General features: G+C 43.9%; 1 protein-coding gene across 1 annotated transcript in view; it reads left to right on the top strand.

Annotated features, from left to right (window-relative positions):
- The window catches only part of FHIP1A (FHF complex subunit HOOK interacting protein 1A), a 327,619-nt gene that overhangs the window by 107,751 nt on the left and 196,472 nt on the right, over positions 1–23,396 (top strand). Inside the window, exon 2 of the mRNA XM_040418540.1 lies at positions 7,559–7,609. The gene's annotated coding sequence lies outside the window, so the exon portion shown is untranslated. The remainder of the gene's footprint in view (positions 1–7,558; positions 7,610–23,396) is intronic.

The raw sequence follows: 23,396 nt of genomic DNA on the forward strand, positions 1-23,396 counted from the left end.
ATGGCCACACGTTTAGATTTCCAGATGCAGTTTTGGAAGCCAAAACCAGGAATGAAATTAAAAAAAAAGAGTAGTATCTGTTCTTTAATCCTTTCTCTACTTTTATGTACTAATGATTTTGGCTTCCAAAACTGCATCCGTAAATCTGACCTTGCGGTTATATCTAGAGATGAGCGAAGTTTTGAAAAATTCAATTTAGCAACTTTAGCAAATTAGCTAGGAAATTTGATTAGTTACAAATCAATTTGTCACGAATTGCTATAAATCAAGTATACCCAGACCACTCTGTTCTGCAGGTGGGTTGTGGCCATGCGGCGAAGAACCGCACGGCTGATTAGCCCGCAGCTGTCTTTCATTTACTAATGAAGACCGCACTGTATATCCCTTCTTCATTGTTAATGGCCATGTGGCACCTTTAAACAGGTATTGTTTCTGGTATGGGGTTTGTTGGGTAAGGTCGTGGGACAATATGCACATTATTGCTGTTCTTGCCTGCAATCTCCTGCAAATTATTTGACAGTAAACAATAAATATTAAGAAACTCTGGCATACCCACTTCTCCAATCCCTACAGTCTCCTGCCCTACAGGTGGCAGCCCTTCTTCTGCCATCTGCTTTTCTTCCTTTTCCACATCATCTAATATCGATGATAATATGTCATCAGGAACATCCAGCATCTCCTCTCTCTGCATCTTGCTGACTTTTCAAGGACATGGAGACTTTGAAAGATGATTAGGAAGAAGTAAAGCCAGTAAAAGATAAGGGTGGTCATCATTAAGACCTGCCCCTCCTAAGGGGTGCAGACTGGATGGTATTGGATGGCACACTGGCACTGGGATAATAAAGGCTTTCATCTTATTGGTATTGAATTACATTTAGGGCTGATGTAGGAATAAGTAATTGTAGGAATAAATAAATGAAACTGATGCACAATAAGTCTCCCTGCACTCTCTCTGCACCCTCCCCACAGTCTCCCTGCACCCTCCCCACAGTCTCCCTGCACTCTCTATGCACCCTCCCCACAGTTTCCCTGCACTCTCTCTGCACCCTCCCCACAGTCTCCCTGCACTCTCCCTGCACTCTCCCTGCACTCTCTCTGCACCCTCCCCACAGTCTCCCTGCACTCTCCCTGCAGTCTCCCTGCACTCTTCTTCTCCAACATTCTTCTATTAATCGTTTTCAGTGACATTGTCCCTAGCATATGATTACTTGCCACGTTTCTCCCTATGCTCAACTCAGAGAACAATGAGGGTTTTATAGGGCTCTGACATCACAGCGACTGGCGATCTGCGGATTGGTTGGCTGTACGGCATTATGGGTGATCTTGCATTTCTGGGCTTCTTACTTTCACTTTGTAACATGTGCAGCCGCCATTTTAGGAAAAACTGATGCGTTACCATGAAGCGTGAGGAAATTTGGCTTAGTTGCGAATCAAAGTTTTCCTAAACTTTGGACCGAATTGCCCTTTGAATGCTTTGCTAAACATTAGATTTATCCTAAGGGTACATCTACATGACTATTTTGGGCGTGCCAGCTGTCGTGCGACCAAAAATCGTAGTGTAGCAGGGCTGTTATTGGAATAAATGGGGTCGCAGAGTGACTCGCACTTTTGCTGTGACACATAATTTGTGTGTTGCATGGGTAGAAAATGTTTGAGCCATGTTAAGGCCTACATTGAACTTACTGGTTTTGGGATTAGAGATGAGTGAATTAATTAAAAATTTATTGTAGTAGTCATGAACTTCACAAAATTTTTTCACCCAAACGGATCCACAGTTTTGGCATTTAGATGGATCGCGCAAAGTGGAACCATTTTACATTTAAAGAGAGCGAAACAATGCAGGGATGATGATGATGGAGGATCACATGACCTCAGGTAAGGCCCTGGTCAGCGGGCTTGCCCAAAATGCTTTGCAGTCAGCCTGACAGCCAATCAGGAGGGAGGGTATTGGCTGGTCTATCAGGCTCTATATTTTCTCTGAAGCACAGATGCCATTATAAGCACAGCCACTAATGTGATAGGACGTGTCTGCCATGTCTCTGACAGACACACATAAGCCAGTCATTTTAGCATCCTGCAGAGACGGTATAGGGATTGTGAAGAAGATACATTTAGTTTGGCAGATTGAGTTACTAGGTAGAAAGTCAGCTTCTATCATTAGGGACAGGATAGGGGCAATTATTGTATTGTATGTCTGTAGCCAAAGCTGTTCATAACTTCATATGTTGCACTACAGAGGAGACATGAGCTTTTAAAACTCAGACAGAACAAATTTTTTATGTGCATTAGCCAGCCTTTTATGTCCAAAAACCTGTTGCAAAGCATCTACAGTTCATATGTGTGCAAAAGGCATATTTCGTAGCATCACCAGCAGCATTTATTTCTGTGTTATCACTGCATAATTGCACCAAGTTTCTACAGTTTATACATGTGCAATAAGCGTATTTAGTCGCACGTATATTTTTGTCGCACACCAGGGATCTCCAATTAAGCCTTTTGCTGTTTCCCAAAAATCTGTTATAATTTTCTACTGTTTGTAAGTGAACAAATAGGCATATTTTAGTGTGTCAATAGCAGTTTATATTTTTGTCACACCCAAGTAACCTAGTATAGCTGTGTTTTTATTTTCTGAAAAACCTTTTTCTAGCGTTTTTACAGTAAGTGCACAAATAAGTATCTTTTAGTGGGTCATTAGCGGTATATATTTTGTTCACAGGGGTTACCCAATTGCACTTTTTTAATTTCCAAAAACCTGTTGAAAAAAGAAAAGCCTGTGCCTCTTCACCCATGAGTAAGAATGTGGGTGGCTGTAGTAGTGCAAACAGCAGTAGCAGCACAGTTGGCACCAGCCAAATGGCCAGTAGTAGTAACAGCAGGCCACAGTTCTCCCTCGCTTCTGGTAAGCAATGGATTATTATTGAAAGGAGGATGACATAGTGGACTGGATGGATCACTCATTCTCTCAGTCACAGCAAGACGATATCAGTGTCACCTCTGAGTCTGACACCATGCCATTGAGCCAGGGGTCAACGCATTCTACCTGCTTCTTGTTCTTGGGTCCCCAGAGAAACCTTTCATTTAAATCATCTGTGTCTTTAGTGTCTACTCCTAGTGGGTGCTTTCTTTTCCCTAAGAAGATCCAACAACGCCCTATGTCCTATGCAAGATACTCAATATGGTCTTCCTCTTTTTAAGTTGTATGAGAAGTCTTTGAACTGCTATGAGGCCGAGGTTCAGGCATAGGCGCAGAGGAGATGACTCAAATACATGTGTTGGTGGTGGTAGAGGCATGTGCAGCACGTGTAACCATGGTATAAACCTACATAAAAGGCCAGTTCACACCATAAAATCAACAACAATAAAGAATAATCTTTAATCAAATGATATAACCATCACATAAGATTAAAAATGAGTTTGCTGGAAGAAAGGTGGCATCACTGGGGAGGAAATGCCAGATTAGTATATTACAATATTAATAACATGTGGGTCATTGACATAATGCACACTAAAATAAGGGTAAAAACCCTAATACAAACCATATATATCAGTTGAGTATGTGTTAAAAACAGTGGAGCAAAATGAAATAGTGTCCTAAATGTATAAGTACCCCACAAAAATGCACACAATGAAAGCACATGTAATTAATGTATATTCCCATGGTAAGTTTCACTACCAGGATGGCGGACACCACGATGTGCGTTTTGGTGTGCTTTCGCGTGGGGATGGCGCCATCACTGCAGGACACATTTTCTTTTAATATATCGATTCCCTCTAATCACTTAGGCCCCTTTCACACGGGTGAGTATTCCGTGCGGATGCGATGCGTGAGTGGAACGCATTGCACCCGCACTGAATCCTGACCCATTCATTTCTATGGGGCTGTGCACACGAGCAGTGATTTTCACGCATCACTTGTGCGTTGCGTGAAAATCGCAGCATGCTCCTCTTTGTGCGTTTTTCACGTAACGCAGGCCCCATAGAAATGAATGGGGTTGCGTGAAAATCGCAAGCATCCGCAAGCAAGTGCGGATGCGGTGCGATTTTCACGCACGGTTGCTAGGTGACTATCAGGATGGGGACCCGATCGTTATTATTTTCCCTTATAACATGGTTATAAGGGAAAATAATAGCATTCTGAATACAGAATGCATAGTACAATAGGGCTGGAGGGGTTAAAAAAAATAAAAAAAATAATTAAACTCACCTTAATCCACTTGCTCGCGCAGCCCGGCTTCTCTTCTGTCTTCTTTTTTGCTGTGTGCAGGAAAAGGACCTGTGGTGACGTCACTCCGGTCATCACATGGTCCGTCACATGATCTTTTACCATGGTGATGGATCATGTGATGGACCATGTGATGACTGGAGTGACGTCACCACAGGTCCTTTTCCTGCACACAGCAAAGAAGAAGACAGAAGAGATGCCGGGCTGCGCGAGCAAGTGGATTAAGGTGAGTTTAATAATTTTTAATTTTTTTTTAACCCCTCCACGCCTATTGTACTATGCATTTTGTATTAAGAATGCTATTATTTTCCCTTATAACCATGTTATAATGGAAAATAATACAATCTACAGAACACCGATCCCAAGCCCGAACTTCTGTGAAGAAGTTCGGGTTTGCGTACCAAACATGCGCGATTTTTCTCACGTGAGTGCAAAACGCATTACAATGTTTGGAAAAATCGCGCATGTTCCCGCAACGCACCCGCACCTTTTCCCGCAACGCCCGTGTGAAAGAGGCCTTAAAGGAAATGTGTCACCCAAAATTTTATCTGGCAGTTAAAATCAGATAGTAACACATATGCTTTTTTCTAATCTCTTTTTATTTTCTGATTGCACATTTTTTATTCTACTTACTGAACATTATTACGGAGGCTGTCATCTTGCCTGAGCGGTTCTTAACAGCATTTACAATGCATTAAAGGGTTTTTGCCACCAGAATTAACCCTATTAAACTTAGCGATGTGCTAATGTCAGCAGACCCTAAGTCTCCTAATCTTATGCTTATGGATGCCCCCTTTACTGCACAATTTTAATGATATGCTAATTAGCCTCTAGGAGGGGGGAGGGCGTTGCTCCTGCTTCTAGAGGCTCCGTTCACCCACCTCAAGTCACGCCCTGCCGTCCTTGATTGACAGGGCCAGGCAGCGTTCATCTCCTCCTGCCAATCCTGTGTGCTGGTACTGCGCAGGCCCGAGATTTATCCAGCGCACAGGGCTGGCAGGAGAAGACTAATGCTGGCCCTGTCAATCAAGGATGGGTGTGACTTGAGGTGGGCAAACAGAGCCTCTAGGAGCAGGAGCAATGCTCTCCTGCTCCTAGAGGCTAATTAGCATATCATCAAATTGTGCAGTAACGGGGCATCCATAAGCATAAGATTAGGAGAGTTAGGGTCTGCTGACATTAGCACATCGCTAATGTCAGCCAGTTTAATAGGGTTAATTCTGGTGACAGAAACCCTTTAAAGACAATTGCTTTACACCAGCCCCATGGGCCATAGACACAATGGACAGGAGGGGACCCTATTGACTTATATAGGAGAGTTTTCTGGGCATGCTCTGTGACCTGTGTAGAGGTCATTGCACAAGGAAAGAATAGATAAGCTTTGACAATCACCTATTGTGAATGGTGGATCATTCTAATCCTGCTTGTAATGATATCACCTCTGTGTTGTAGATAAGCAGAGAACTGCAGTAAAGTGATCTGTACAGACCAAGAAGTGACACCTATTATTAGGCTTAGTGGTCAGTGTGAAAACTGCTGGATTTTATGGTTTTTGTTTAAATACAGATATTGACATGGAGAATTAAAAATAACATCCCCGAAAATTCTTTAAAAATATATTAAACATAAAAACGTGATTTAAACAATAAGTCATTATCTGATGACACATTTACTTTAAAGCCCAATAATAAGCCCGCCTGAATATATTGTCCTGGTGACACCACCCTTAGAAAAAGTGTGCACTCATTGAGTGGCTGGGGATTTGTACATTTAGATTCGTTTTGCTCAGCTGTATTTAGCACATACCGTACTCAACTGATATATATTATTTGTATTAGGGTTTTTACTCTTACTATTTTAGTGTATGTTATGTTAATAAGAAACATGTTATTAATATTGTAATATATTTCTCTGGCATTTCCTCCCCAGTGATACTGCCTTTCTTCCTGCATACTCATTTTTTATATTATGTGGTAGTTATATCATTTAATAAAGATTATTTTTGTTGTTGATTCTATGGTGTGAACTTTTTATGTAGGTTTATAGTGTTCACTGTTGGCCATGGGCACCTTTCTTGCAATCTTGGGCTAACTTGTGTACACTTTTATTACTGGTATGATACATGGAATTGTTAGTATATGGTACTTATGGCAGTGTATCTTTCACAGTTTGGCTCCTGTATATTAACTTGTAGCGATGGTGTTGGTGGTAGTGGCACTAGTAGCCATAGTGACAATAACACTCAGGGCAAATACAGAGGACGGAGTCGTTCAGGGGGCCAAGGAGCCCATGATGATGTATTGCAGTCTGATAAAAGTGGCAGGGAGGGAGAGGACTAAGATTATGATTGTGAGTTGGACAGGACCAGGGTATGGAATTGTGGAGGAGGTGACGCCATAGGAGTATGCCTGCTCTGCTCTCTCCATCATCTACTGCATATAGTACTTTGAAGAGTACTATACATTTACGCCTTAATTAAAAAAAATACAGTCCAAAATGAACACTATTTGAACATATTATGTAAGTCCACTTGACTCTTCCAACTGATCTCATTAAACCCAGTTCCTGCTCTAAAATTCATTGGAATAAAGCACAGGACCAGCATTGTGAGAACAGCTCAGCAGCTGAACAGAACCCCTACCTAGTACCACAATGTGGGCACCATGGTAGTTCAGTGGATAGCACTGTTGCCGTGCAGTGCTGTGGTTCTGGGTTTGAATCTGACTAAAAGCAACATGTGCATGGAGTTTGTATGTTCTTCCCATGTTTGTGTGAACACTACATGAATAAATATATGTTAAGTACTTGATTTATTTTTTTAAATGTTCTCGCCTAGAGAAGTTGATACACTGGCCTTATTTGAGAAAATGTGGGTGGTTTCATCAGCCCTGACACATTTATCATCATTTACACCAGTTTTCTGGTATAAATGATGGCTGAAATATATCTAGTAGATAGTATAGATAGTATCCTAGCGATATTCCACCAATGTCTTAGATGAGACAACCCTTTTCATTATCCCTGAGGTGAGATGAACTTTTGAGCAAATCAAATCAGGGCCTTACCCTTATACATATACCTGGGATGGCCAACCTGAGGCTCTCCAGCTGTTGCAAAACTACAACTCCCAGCATGCCCAGACTGACTACAGCTATCAGCCTACAGCAGGGCATGGTGGGAGTTGTAGTTTTACAACAGCTGGAGATGCGCAGGTTGGCCATTCCTTGACATATACTATTAACTTTACATTTCCCATACTTGTGATTTCAGTTTAGTAATGTCTTACTGGTATTTTATGCATTTCCTAGTAACTTTACGTTCTTTTATTTCCCTTAGTGAACGGATTGACTCTGACACTATAAATGGATCACATCTTCAATATGTTCGGTGAGTACAGTATATGTCCGCTAATATCTGTGTTTAAAAAAATCCTAAATAAATACCTAAGGATAGACCTTTAAAAACAATGCGTTATAGTATCAATTTTTTGGGTGAAATGTTTCACCTAAACTGGGCCACATTGATTTCTGGTATATTGCTCAATAACCATTCAATGAAATCCCCATCTTAGACATTTATGTTGTATCCACAGGAAATGCCATATATGTCCAATAGATGCAGGTACCAACCCTATTTCCAAAATGGGGTTTCCCTCTGACCCCCACCACAACTAATGAGGCAGGTGCCAGTTGGCACATTCAGGTTGCCAACTACTAATTCGTCATTTGTCTGGATGTGGCTGCTAGCTGTTGCATTGACGGGTGGGACAGGGTCAGCGGACCCGCATTCTGCAGATAGGAGTGATCCTCTTCAGACATTTATGGCAAACCCTGTAATGTATAATATAGGAATACTGCCTTTAAAAGCCTTAAAGGGGTTGTCCAGGTTCAGAGCTAAACTCAGACGTATCCCTGTTTTCACCCAGGCAGCCTCCCTGATATGGGCATCAGAGCATTTCATGCTCCGATGCTCTCCTTTGCCCTTCGTTGAATTGTGCAGGGCAAAGGCATTTTTTGGGAGATGTGATGCTGTGCTAGGCTCTCCATGGGGAAAGCTAGGCGGAGGCTTCTGCCTAGCAGTGAGCCCAGTGACATCATCGGCAATAATGGGCTGTAAAACGGCTAGGGCAGCACTAAAGCCCGCCCATCAGAGCTGGTGACGTCACCTCCGCCTAGCAGTGTAATGAAATGTTTCGATGCTCATATCAGGGATGCCGCAGGGGTGATGACAACCCCTTTAACAGAAGTAGACATTATTATTACCATGCTGGTGACTAGCTATGTACGCTATTATTTCTTTTCCACAGAATATGAACCTTCTGTACGCCACATTTCTCAATTCAACATTTCAGTGACTGTGCTAGGAGCTAAGAGCTTTAAGACTTATCCTATGATCAGATGCTTGATTATATCTAATATTGTATGTTGTAATATAATTGTGGAGTGGTTACATGTTGCTCAGTCCTGCTTTATAATAAATAAAATAATTGCATACATATTTTTAAAATTCAAAGGGATTTTCTGATATATAATCATTTTGGGTGAGATTCATCAAAACTTATTTGCCCATAGCAACCAATCAAATTCCACCTTTCATTTTTTAGAGCTCCTCTGGGAAACAAAAGGATCAATCTGATTGGTTGCTATTGGCAATTAAGCCAGTTTTCCTTTGCACCAGTTTTGTTAAATCTTCTCCTTTGTCTTTGTGTGCAGTATAATTTTTCAGAAGCTGAAATACACATATGTAGACACATGACTATGCTCCTGGTGTTTATCTTCTACTTGTGTGACATCCTGCACTCTGAACATCCCCTCCCATTAGGCTCCATTCACACGTCCTTAATAATAGGTCCGCACCCGTTTTGCAAGTTGCGGAACGGGTGCGGACACATTTATTCTCTATGGGGATGGAATGGATGCGGACAGCACACAGTGAACATGCAATTGCGGACAAGAATAGGCATTTCTAAGGGGGTGCCAGCCGGGTGTATTGCGGATCCGCAATTTGCGGTTCCGCAATGCACTACGGACGTGTGAATGGACCCTAAGTACATGACATATTATAAATCTCTTCTCTCCCTGCTATCTTAAATGCTCCCTGGCTCTCTCCCTTAGGATCCATTGACACATCTGCATGAATGGGTCCGCATCCGTTCCGCAATTTTGCGGAACAGGTGCGGACCCATCCATTTCAATGCAGCCGCGGAAGATGTGGACAGCACATCATGTGCTGTCCGCATCCGAACTTCCGTTCTGCGGCCCCGCAAAAAAACATAAGGAATGTCCTATTCTTGTCCGCAGCCACGGACAAGAATAGGCATTTCTATCATAGTGCCGGACGCGCATGGCCGGTGTCCGTGTTTTGCAGATCCGCAATTTGCAGACCGCAAAACACTTGAGGGCGTGTGAATGGACCCTTACTGTCACTGTGGAGAGTTTCTCATGCTGGGTAGCAGCTCATGCAATGTCAGTATCAGAAAAGCAGAACAGTGTCTCAGTAACAGATCCGTGCTCTGTGTAAAGCTGGGTAGTAATTATAACGATACCTTATATCCCATAATATTACAGCACACAGGCAGCAGTAAATACAGGCAGTGGCGTGACTAGGGTATTTGGCACCCGGGGCGGGTATTTTCTCTGGCACCCCCTTCCCCCCGCCAAAACCATAAGAAACATACTGTGACTGTCTGCACCACTCCTAATTGCCACACACCACAGCGCCACTGTGACTGTCTGAACCACTCCTAACTGACACACACCACAGTGCCACTGTCTGCACCACTCCTAACTGACACACACCACGGTGCCACTGTCTGCACCACTCCTAACTGCCACACACCACAGTGCCACTGTCTGCACCACTCCTAACTGCCACACACCACAGTGCCACTGTCTGCACCACTCCTAACTGCCACACACCACAGCGCCACTGTGACTGTCTGAACCACTCCTAACTGCCACACACCACAGCGCCACTGTGACTGTTTGCACCACTCCTAACTGCCACACACCACAGTGCCACTGTCTGCACCACTCCTAACTGCCACACACCACAGTGCCACTGTCTGCACCACTCCTAACTGCCACACACCACAGTGCCACTGTCTGCACCACTCCTAACTGCCACACACCACAGTGCCACTGTGACTGTCTGCACCACTCCTAACTGCCACACACCACAGCGCCACTGTGACTGTCTGAACCACTCCTAACTGCCACACACCACAGTACCACTGTGACTGTCTGAACCACTCCTAACTGCCACACACCACAGTGCCACTGTCTGCACCACTCCTAACTGCCACACACCACAGCGCCACTGTGACTGTCTGCACCACTCCTAACTGCCACACACCACAGCGCCACTGTGACTGTCTGCACCACTCCTAACTGCCACACACCACAGCGCCACTGTGACTGTCTGAACCACTCCTAACTGCCACACACCACAGTACCACTGTGACTGTCTGCACCACTCCTAACTGCCACACACCACAGCGCCACTGTGACTGTCTGCACCACTCCTAACTGCCACACACCATAGTGCCACTGTCTGCACAACTCCTAACTGCCACACACCACAGTGCCACTGTCTGCACCACTCCTAACTGCCACACACCACAGTGCCACTGTCTGCACCACTCCTAACTGCCACACACCACAGTGCCACTGTGACTGTCTGCACCACTCCTAACTGCCACACACCACAGCGCCACTGTGACTGTCTGCACCACTCCTAACTGCCACACACCACAGCGCCACTGTGACTGTCTGAACCACTCCTAACAGCCACACACCACAGCGCCACTGTGACTGTCTGAACCACTCCTAACTGCCACACACCATAGTGCCAACGTGACTGTCTGCACCACTCCTAACTGCCACACACCACAGTTCCAATGTGACTGTCTGCACCCCCCACCCCCCCAGGCATGCCACTGAATACAGGCAATGTCTGTGAGAGGGGAGAGAAACCATCAGAACTGTAGTCCATTACATTACTAATGCCAACTACAGCTAGCCCTGGCAACAACTGAGCTGAACAGAACTGAGCAAGATAATGCAAGTGAAAAAAGCGAGCTTGTGAGCTACAGTGGTAACAAGGGCGCAGCTAAGCAGATGTAGCAGTCGCTACCTGTCCCAGGAACCTGATGGGGCCCAAATATACCAGTATTATAGAAAGTGTATGCAGGTCAAGTTACACCTTTGGCTGGAGGGAAGGAGTTAGGTCAAGAATTTGGCATGGGGGTGGCATTTCAATTTTTGCCCCAGGCAGTACAAAGGCTATTTGCTTTCCTGCCCCTGGCCACAAAACACTGATGGAAGTGGGGCCCAAGCTGAACTCTTGCACCAGGACCCATGAGCATCTAGCTACATCCCTGGGTAGTAATACTGCTTCTGGTAAGCATTCAGATGCATGTTGGTGGTTTTCTGTATTTTGTTAAACTTAGAATACCTATTTAAGTATTACACAGTATCCCAACAAATATGTGACCAAGAAGACATGGTTACTCATAAGTCTATAGTATATTGAAGGAGCAATCAAGTGGGAATCTTCCCTATGTTATATTATACACTGCTCAAAAAAATAAAGGGAACACAAAAATAACACATCCTAGATCTGAATTAATTAAATATTTTTCTGAAATACTTTGTTCTTTACATAGTTAAATGTGCTGACAACAAAATCACACAAAAATAAAAAAATGGAAATCACATTTTTTAACCCATGGAGGTCTGGATTTGGAGTCACACTCAAAATTAAAGTGGAAAAACACACTACAGGCTGATCCAACTTTGATGTAATGTCCTTAAAACAAGTCAAAATGAGGCTCAGTAGTGTGTGCGGCCTCCACGTGCCTGTATGACCTCCCTACAACGCCTGTGCATGCTCCTGATGAGGTGGCGGACGGTCTCCTGAGGGATCTCCTCCCAGACCTGGACTAAAGCATCTGCCAACTCCTGGACAGTCTGTGGTGCAACGTGACGTTGGTGGATAGAGCGAGACATGATGTCCCAGATGTGCTCAATTGAATTCAGGTCTGGGGAACTGGCGGGCCAGTCCATAGCATCAATGCCTTCGTCTTGCAGGAACTGCTGACACACTCCAGCCACATGAGGTCTAGCATTGTCTTGCATTAGGAGGAACCCAGGGCCAACCGCACCAGCATATGGTCTCACAAGGGGTCTGAGGATCTCATCTCGGTACCTAATGGCAGTCAGGCTACCTCTGGCGAGCACATGGAGGGCTGTGCGGCCCTCCAAAGAAATGCCACCCCACACCAATACTGACCCAATGCCAAACCGGTCATGCTGGAGGATGTTGCAGGCAGCAGAACGTTCTCCACAGCGTCTCCAGACTCTGTCACATCTGTCACATGTGGTCAGTGTGAACCTGCTTTCATCTGTGAAGAGCACAGGGCGCCAGTGGCGAATTTGCCAATCTTGGTGTTCTCTGGCAAATGCCAAACGTCCTGCACGGTGTTGGGCTGTAAGCACAACCCCCACCTGTGGACGTCGGGCCCTCATATCACCCTCATGGAGTCTTTTTCTGACCGTTTGAGCAGACACATGCCCATTTGTGGCCTGCTGGAGGTCATTTTGCAGGGCTCTGGCAGTGCTCCTGCTGTTCCTCCTTGCACAAAGGCGGAGGTAGCGGTCCTGCTGCTGGGTTGTTGCCCTCCTACGGCCTCCTCCACGTCTCCTGATGTACTGGCCTGTCTCCTGGTAGTGCCTCCATGCTCTGGACACTACGCTGACAGACACAGCAAACCTTCTTGCCACAGCTCGCATTGATGTGCCATCCTGGATAAGCTGCACTACCTGAGCCACTTGTGTGGGTTGTAGACTCCGTCTCATGCTACCACTAGAGTGAAAGCACCGCCAGCATTCAAAAGTGACCAAAACATCAGCCAGGAAGCATAGGAACTGAGAAGTGGTCTGTGTTTACCACCTGCAGAACCACTCCTTTATTGGGGGTGTCTTGCTTATTGCCTATAATTTCCACCTGTTGTCTATCCCATTTGCACAACAGCATGTGAAATTGATTGTCACTCAGTGTTGCTTCCTAAGTGGACAGTTTTATTTCACAGAAGTGTGATTGACTTGGAGTTACATTGTGTTGTTTAAGTGTTCCCTTTATTTTTTTGAGCAGTGTATTTATATTCATTCTCAGTGCAACTCTTTTAATTATATCTAACACAGAAAGATCTTTAAACACAGTTTTATCGTATCCCTCAATTCAATGGTTTATCTAGAATAATTATTTTCAGACCCCCTTCTGTTCCGGTCATCAATTCCGAGGTATCATAAATGTGTTAGGTTTAGGAATATTCAATGCTGTGCGCAAATAGTTTAAAAGAAATGAAATTGTGTTTGTTTTCCCTATGAGTAGATAATCTGAAGGGAGAGTAGCCACAGCTAAATCAGGAAAGTGAGTAGATTTAATTCATTGCTAATATTTGAAAATTTCTGATTATATACATGTGTACACATGACCTTTGCTTTTATCACTCAAATGCAATTATTTGTCTGCAGATACAAATTTACACGGAAGTTAGAAAAACTCTTTCTTTCTCTTTCTTTCTTTTCTTTCTTTCTTTTTCTCTTTCCTTCTTTCCCCATGGAGTACTGGCCCTGTCTGATTTTAGGTATTATTTATATCAGTTGGATATGATCTTGTGCAGCAACATTTGGAGCTAAAGTTAAAGAGGCCACCCTTCTTTGGAAGTACATCTTCCAATGAAAAAATATAGTACCAAATAAGTCATGTAGGTCAAAACTAGCCATGTGACACTATCAAAGGGCATCTAGATTGTTTCACATTTAGGAATTAAATGGGTCATTTAAAAAAAATTATATTAGGATATACTGATACATTTCTGTTATCAGAATCAATTTCTTTTTAAATAAAATTCCTGTAAAAGTAATATGAGGTCTCAGAGAGATAGCATTTGTAAGCTATCACCAGAACTAGCATGGGATAAGACTGTTGTAGTACAGGACATTGATATTAACCACCAGCTGATGGTTTTCGGGAGTAGAATAATAATCTTCACTACTGCCTTGTATTTTACTGATTTCAGTAGTAGGGAATTGCTGTATGATGTCCATGCACAACACTATGTTATGCATAGTAAAAAAATTGGATAGTGATGCATGACAAGTGGACTCATATTTCACTAATAAAACAGTCCCAAAATTATACCCCGCTCCCTTAGACCCTGCACTAGGCATAACACAGTGTATCAGTTTTTCTAGACAGTTTTCTTTGCTTATGAAACCTATATCTTTTGATGAGAGCTGAGGGTCCTTTAAATATGTCACCATTGCCTATTTAGAAACTGTATTTAACAAGAATCACATAATCAATCACATTAATTATTCTGCTTTTTGTCTGGATGTTTTTGTAAAGCATGTCACCGATGCTAACCTCTCTCCCAATCTGTACAATTTTCTTACTTATTAAATGACAAAGTTATTTCTTTTATTCAGAATGCTTTTTACCATAATTATTAAATTAGAAGAGTCATTAGTTGCCCATTTCCTTGGGATAACTGACTGCATTTTTTTCATTGACGCAAATCCCTCTTTACTTGGATTTATTTCTATGAGGTCCCAAGAAATCTTACGGAAAGGTTTTGCTAGAGAACGTTTTATCAGTGGCATTTTAATCATTGTAAAGCCATTTTTTTTCTTCATCTTTGTTAAAGTCAATTAAATGTTCATCAGTTTTAAAGAAGGGATTAGATAATTGAAGCCTGTATTCTCTGCTGAAGCGCTAATGGCTCCTTTTATGTTTTAATTCGAGCAGTGGTGTGGAGATTTCAGCATTACATGCATGGCTTTAGAAGTTTATACTATTATTCATTTGATACTTTATTATTATTAGCCAACATTATTTTTGTGTTTGTTTTTAGCTACTATTATAGTTATCATAGATTAGATTGTGACATTTTCAGATAAATTGGTGTTTACAGTTTATTTGACAAAAGTTTATATACTTCTCTTGGTGCATCCAGTAAATCCAGTTTACAGCTCTATCATATTTATCCCGGTTGGCTCCTAGATGAGACAACTGGGAAAAATAAGGGGGAAGTGGGAACCTGTGTATCTCTTCCCTGACTCCAACAACTAGGTTTTAGACATAAAACAAACCTTAAAAAATGCCTTTCTCTGCTGTTGACTCTCTGGTTGCCTGAAATACTCGACTTTGGTGACATAAATATGTCAATATTGCAGCTGAATTGCTAAAATGTAACGTACTATCAAGCCAAATCTGACACTCGGTGACAAAATAAATAGTGTTGCTCCATGTCGTCTCTTCATGAATACAATAACAGAGAACATGTCATTGAGAAACAACAGAAAGACCAAGGACATTCAAAACAAGTCACATTTTAATACTTGTGCACAACAAAAGTTTGCTTTATTGAAGAAAAAATGTCAGTTGTGTGTCGCCACATTCTGAGAGCAGTAACTTTTTAAATTTCCAAGTATACATTAAAACTGGGTTGCTTGTTTTGCAGGAAGAATTGTAGTTTGATTACATTTTTGGGTGGATCTAGAAAAGGTATATTGTTTTTATTTTTTTAAACAATATTGGGGTCATTTGGGGTGCCGGCCTCTACATAACTTATAGCCAGCCTAAATATACTACAGCTCCCTTGCTGTCGTAGATTTAGATAATTTTCTGCACTTGAAACAGGCATAAAACATGATAAGTGAGTTGGCCTGCCCTCTTTTTTAGACCTGGTGCGAGCAGGAAAAAGTTGCCGATTTGGCTGCAAATCCCCTTTGCGACCGAATCTGCAACAGATATACTCCAAAAATTGGTGTATATGTAATAATAAATGACCCCCTATAATACTGCATAATATAAATACTGTGTTGTATTTATTCTATAGATTATTCCGATGTTGGCAGCATTAAAAGGATTGTCTCATCTCGCTGTTACTAAGCTGAAAAGGGACTATGCCCGGACCAACAGGTAGTCGTGAAACAGCAGAGTTGTCCGGCACTCCGCTGTTTCAGTAGTTCCCATAGCAGTGCATGAGAGCTATGGAGACAGCTTAGCACAGCAATCTATGCTGTTTCTGAGTTTGTAACAGCAAGATGAGACAACCGCTTTAAACATGTATTTTTATACTATATGCATAGTTGCTATTTTACTAATATAATTTACAGAAAGATGTATCTGACTGAACTTGCCTCTAATAACAGCTGTTTAGTGTTTAACACATTTTTGTGCTATTGGTCACCCTGAGTGTCATGCACTATATTCCAAACACCGACAGATCAACTTTTTCCAAAGCTTTCCATTGGGATGGTTTTCATGATTTCTTCTCATGGGATCAGTTTTTTTTCTATAGAAAATATACAGTATTCACATTCCTGTTTCATGCATCCATTATACAGTCAGGTCCATAAATATTGGGACATCAAAACAATTTAAACATTTTTGGCTCTATACACCACCACAATGGATTTGAAATGAAACGAAGATGATGTGCTTTAACTGCAGACTGTCAGCTTTAATTTGAGGGTATTTACATCCAAATCAGGTGAACGGTGTAGAAATTACAACAGTTTGCATATGTGCCATCCACTTGTTAAGGAACCAAAAGTAATGGGACAATTGGCTTCTCAGCTGTTCAATGGCCAGGTGTGTGTTATTCCCTCATTATCCCAATTACAATGAGCAGATAAAAAGGTCCAGAGTTCATTTCAAGTGTGCTATTTGTATTTGGAATCTGTTGCTGTCAACTCTCAAGATGAGATCCAAAGAGCTGTCACTATCAGTGAAGCAAGCCATCATTAGTCTGAAAAAACAAAACAAACCCATCAGAGAGATAGCAAAAACATTAGGCGTGGCCAAAACAACAGTTTGGAACATTCTTAAAAAGAAGGAACGCACCGGTGAGCTCAGCAACACCAAAAGACCTGGAGGACCACAGAAAACAACTGTGGTGGATGACCAAAGAATTATTTCCCTGGTGAAGAAAACACCCTTCACAACAGTTGGCTAGGTCAAGAACACTCTCCAGGAGGTAGGTGTATGTGTGTCAAAGTCAACAATCAAGAGAAGACTTCACCAGAGCGAATACAGAGGGTTCACCACAAGATGTAAACCATTGGTGAGCCTCAAAAATAGGAAGGCCAGATTAGAATTTGTCAAACGACACCTAAAAAAGCCTTTACAGTTCTGGAACAACATCCTATGGACAGATGAGACCAAGATCAACTTGTAGCACAGTGATGGGAAGAGAAGAGTATGGAGAAGGAAAGGAACTGCTCATGATCCTAAGCATGCCACCTCATCAGTGAAGCATCGTGGTGGTAGTGTCATGGCGTGGGCATGTATGGCTGCCAATGGAACTGGTTCTCTTGTATTTATTGATGATGTGAGTGCTGACAAAAGCAGCAGGATGAATTCTGAAGGGTTTCGGGCAATATTATCTGCTCATATTATCACGGTCGGCGTGGCTATCACATACGTGATACAGAGGGAGGGAACGAGGAAGGCCCTGCCCAAGTGAGAGGGAAGATGGTGACCCCTGACTCACCTGGCGGCTGGCACCTGGCTGCCCTGACGTCCCTAGACGGGTTCCTCACCCGTACGCCGATCACGTGCCTAAAGCCCTGGCTTTCCCTGAGCTGAGCCCTAGGTAGTGAACAGGGCGATGGGAACTCTAGTCCGCACCACTAACTCTAAGGGAAAACACCAAGGGGAGGACAGACAACACAGACTCAACATATATTCCCAGGTGGGCGACAACAGGAGACAACAATAAGCCAAACAGGGATCCGGAGGGTAGCACACAGGAACGACAACCAGGATTAACCACTCCAGTGGGTCAGTATAGATGTCCAGGCAGGAAGCTCTATAACTGGCAACTAGAGAAGTGTGAGGGGAGAATATAAGGAGGTAGGGAGTGGCAGACAAGAAACAGCTGAGGAGGAGAAGCTACGGATCCCTGAGACAAAAAGGATAGCAAGGCAAACACAGAAAACAATCACTAAGAAACACCGTGATCTTTAGATATAGAGCGCGCAGCCACCCGCTGCGACTTCCTGACCCCGGGTATAACGGAGTCAGACGTGGCTCTTGATACCCTCGTGACAGTACCCCCCCTTTCACGAGGGGCCTCCGGACACTCAGGACCAGGTCTCTCCGGCTGAGAGGCATGGAAAGTCTGAATTAACCTGTTGGCGTTTACCTCTGACGCTGGAACCCACATTCTTTCCTCGGGACCGTAACCCCTCCAATGCACCAGATACTGAAGAGAGCGGCGGACCCGACGAGAATCAACAATTCTGGCTATTTGAAACTCCAGATTACCATCCACAATAACAGGAGGAGGTGGCAGCGGCGATGGTTCTAGAGGTGGAACATACTTCTTGAGTAACGATTTATGGAAGACGTTATGGATCTTAAAAGTCTGAGGTAGCTCCAGGCGAAAAGCCACAGGGTTAATGACGGCTACTATTTTATAGGGACCAATGAACCTAGGACCCAGTTTCCAAGAAGGAACCTTCAACTTAATATTCCTAGTAGACAACCACACATAGTCATTCACTCCTAGGTCCGGACCTGGCGACCGTTTCTTATCGGCCATGCATTTATATTTACCACTCATCTTTTTCAAGTTAACTTGCACCTTCTGCCATACCGATGAAAGAGATGAAGAAAACCTTTCCTCTTCGGGAACCCCAGAAGACCCCCCCTCTTTGAAAGTACAAAATTGGGGATGAAAACCGTATGCACCAAGGAATGGTGACTTGCCAGTGGACTCCTGATAATGATTATTTATGGCAAACTCAGCTAACGGTAAATATGATGACCACAACTCTTGGTTTTCAGACACAAAACACCTTAAATATGTTTCTAGGTTTTGGTTGGTACGCTCAGTCTGTCCATTCGACTGAGGATGGAAAGCTGAGGAAAAGGACAAGTGAACCCCCAAACGGGAACAAAAAGCTTTCCAAAACTTAGAAATAAACTGGGTTCCCCGATCCGAAACCACATCGGAAGGGACCCCGTGAAGCTTCACGATTTCACTGATAAACACCTGAGCGAGAGTTTTAGCATTAGGAAGTGCGGGTAGCGCAATAAAGTGTACCATTTTGCTAAACCTGTCTACTACTACCAAGATAACTGTTTTACCCGCCGACAACGGTAAGTCAGTGATGAAATCCATTGACAGATGTGTCCATGGCCTATTGGGGATGAAAAGTGGCAATAAAGACCCTGCTGGACGTGTATGAGAGACTTTCGCGCGTGCACAAGTAGAACAAGTAGACACGAAATCCATTACATCCTGACGCAACCTTGGCCACCAAAAACGACGAGATAAAAGCTCCAAGGTTACTTTACTACCTAGGTGTCCAGCAAGTGCCGAATTATGATGTTCTTTTAATAATTCAAGACGCAGGTTTAACGGGACAAACAATTTCTCTGAGGCGCAAGAGGCCGGGGCGTCCCCCTGAGCCTCTAACACCTTTCCCTCTAGAACAGAGTGTACAGCAGAGACAACCACTCCTCTTTGTAAAATAGGTACCGGATCACAAACATTACCCCCTCCAGGGAAACTACGAGATAATGCGTCTGCCTTGGTATTTTTTGCCCCAGGACGATAGGTGATTACAAAGTTAAATCTGGTAAAGAATAGCGACCACCTAGCTTGTCTAGGGGTGAGACGCTTAGCCGATTCTAGGTACAGAAGGTTCTTGTGATCCGTAATCACCGTGACGGGGTGGATTGCTCCCTCTAAGAAGTGACGCCACTCTTCAAGCGCCAGTTTAATCGCCAACAGTTCCCTATTTCCAATATCATAATTCTTCTCCGCAGAAGATAATTTTTTGGAAAAGAAAGCGCAAGGACGCCATTTGCCAGGAGACGGACCCTGAGACAATACAGCTCCCACTCCCACCTCTGACGCATCTACCTCGACAATAAAAGGCTGGGAGACATCAGGTTGAATTAGAACAGGTGCCGAGGTAAACCTCTCCTTTAGAGAGGAAAATGCATCTTTAGCGGCGTCAGACCATTTGGAAAAATCCGTCCCCTTCCTAGTCATGTCGGTAAGGGGTTTAACGATCACTGAATAATTTTTAATGAACTTTCTATAGAAATTAGAGAAACCCAAAAACCGTTGTAGGGCTTTAAGGTTCTCAGGAAGATCCCAATCTAAAATTGCCTGGACCTTCCCAGGATCCATGCGGAAACCTGAAGCAGATAATAGATATCCCAGGAACTGTAATTCCTGAACAGCGAAGACACATTTTTCAATTTTCGCATATAATTTATTCGTCCGTAGGACCTGCAGTACTTGCCTGACATGCACCTCATGTGTTTTCAGATCAGCCGAATAAATTAAGATATCATCTAGGTATATGACTACAAACCTGCCAATGAGATGACTAAAAATATCATTAACAAAATGTTGGAAGACAGCAGGGGCATTGGTCAGACCGAAAGGCATAACTAGATTTTCATAATGCCCCTCAGGGGTGTTAAAAGCTGTCTTCCACTCATCCCCTTCCCTGATACGAATCAGATTGTAGGCCCCCCTAAGATCAAGTTTGGAGAACCACTTAGCACCCGCAATCTGATTAAAAAGGTCAGGAATGAGAGGAAGAGGGTATGGGTCACGGATGGTTATCTGGTTTAACTCACGGAAATTTAAGCAAGGACGCAGGCCCCCAACTTTCTTTTTAACAAAGAAAAACCCTGCAGCCACGGGTGAAGAAGAGGGTCTGATGTGTCCCTTAGCCAGACTCTCGGAGATATAATCTTTCATGGCTTGTCTCTCGGGACCCGAAAGATTATACAACCTGGACTTGGGTAATTTTGCCCCGGGAATCAGGTTAACCGTGCAATCATAAGGACGATGAGGTGGTAGTTTCTGACAACCCTTTTCAGAAAAAACGTCCTCAAAGTCCGAAATAAATGTAGGTAGGGAAGCTATGGAGGCGATTAAGCAATTGTTATTTAAGCAATTCTCTCTGCAATGCTCACTCCACTCCAATATCTCCCTGGCCTGCCAATCCACCACTGGATTGTGCGCTACCAACCAGGGAAGACCCAATACCACCGGAGAGGGAAGGCCCTCCAGAACGTAACATGAAAGACACTCATTATGGTGGTCCCCTACCCGAAGGTGTAAATTACGAACAATGTGGGTGAGGTTTCTCTGAGACAGAGGAGCAGAATCTATAGCGAATACGGGAATAGGTCTCTGCAGCGTACAGAGAGACAAACCCATAGTGCGGGCAAAATGGGCATCAATCAAGTTTACCCCTGCTCCACTGTCTAGAAAAACAGAAATAGACTCCGTCTTAACACCAAAAACAATGACCGCTGGTAACACAAATTGAGATGTTCGTATGGAGGAAACGTATACCCCCCGGCTGACATCCTCCGCACAGCCCGGGGTTAGTAGTTTTCCGATGGTCTTTTGTTTTTGAGAAAGGAGGGACAGACATTAATGAAATGACCCCTCCCCCCACAGAAAAAACAAGCCCCCCCCCTACGGCGAACCTCGGGAGGACGGACCTGACGAGAAGTTCCGCCTAGCTGCATAGGCTCATCTAAGTCAGTACAGGCTGACTGTTGCTTGGGAGAGGTAACCAATTGCTCCGGAATTTTCGATCTCTCCCTAAGACGTCTATCTATTCTGATAGAGAGGGACATAACAGCATCAAGGGAAAGGGGGGTCTCATACAGCGCCAGTGCATCCTTAACCCTTTCAGATAACCCAGAGCAGAACTGACTCCTGAGAGCCGGGTCGTTCCACTGAGTATCCGTAGCCCACCTACGGAACTCTGAGCAATATTCCTCTGCTGACCGATCTCCCTGTAGGAGTCTCCGTAACTTCGACTCAGCCAGGGCGACTCGGTCAGGGTCATCATATATGAGACCCAAAGCCCCAAAAAATCCCTCCACTGACCGAAGAGCCTGAGAACCAGGGGGTAACGAGAACGCCCAGGATTGCGGATCCCCCTGAAGCTGGGAAATGACAATCCCTACCCGCTGTTCTTCATGACCTGAGGAGTAAGGGCGCAACTTAAAATATAATTTGCAGGCCTCACGGAACGTCGCAAATTTGTCCCTTCCCCCAGAAAATCTGTCGGGAAGAGCAACCTTGGGTTCAGTGACAACCTGGTTACCCATAGCAACCGCTGGGGGTGCGGTCTGCTGCATTTGCTGCTGTTGTTGGAGAACAGACGCCTTCAATCCTGCCACCTCCAAAGACAGGCTTTGAAGCTGTTCTGCCAAGGCATCAATAGGATCCATATTGGATTCTAAGTAGAGAGAGAGAAAAAAAACAACAAACAAAAAATTAAATAAATATATATATTTTTTTTTTCTCAAAAAGTAAGGGCCAGTTATAATATCATGGTCGGCGTGGCTATCACATACGTGACACAGAGGGAGGGAACGAGGAAGGCCCTGCCCAAGTGAGAGGGAAGATGGTGACCCCTGACTCACCTGGCGGCTGACACCTGGCTGCCCTGACATCCCTAGACGGGTTCCTCACCCGTACGCCGATCACGTGCCTAAAGCCCTGGCTTTCCCTGAGCTGAGCCCTAGGTAGTGAACAGGGCAATGGGAACACTAGTCCGCACCACTAACTCTAAGGGAAAACACCAAGGGGAGGACAGACAACACAGACTCAACATATATTCCCAGGTGGGCGACAACAGGAGACAACAATAAGCCAAACAGGGATCCGGAGGGTAGCACACAGGAACGACAACCAGGATTAACCACTCCAGTGGGTCAGTATAGATGTCCAGGCAGGAAGCTCTATAACTGGCAACTAGAGAAGTGTGAGGGGAGAATATAAGGAGGTAGGGAGTGGCAGACAAGAAACAGCTGAGGAGGAGAAGCTACGGATCCCTGAGAGAGACAAAAAGGATAGCAAGGCAAACACAGAAAACAATCACTAAGAAACACTGTGATCTTTAGATATAGAGCGCGCAGCCACCCGCTGCGACTTCCTGACCCCGGGTATAACGGAGTCAGACGTGGCTCTTGATACCCTCGTGACACATATTCAGCCAAATGCTTCAGAACTCATTAGACGGCGCTTCACAGTGCAGATGGACAATGACCCAAAGCATACTACAAAAGCAACCAAAGAGTTTTTTAAGAGAAAGAAGTGGAATGT

This window comes from Bufo bufo, chromosome 2, assembly GCF_905171765.1.
Source record: "Bufo bufo chromosome 2, aBufBuf1.1, whole genome shotgun sequence".
Lineage (NCBI taxonomy): Eukaryota > Metazoa > Chordata > Amphibia > Anura > Bufonidae > Bufo > Bufo bufo.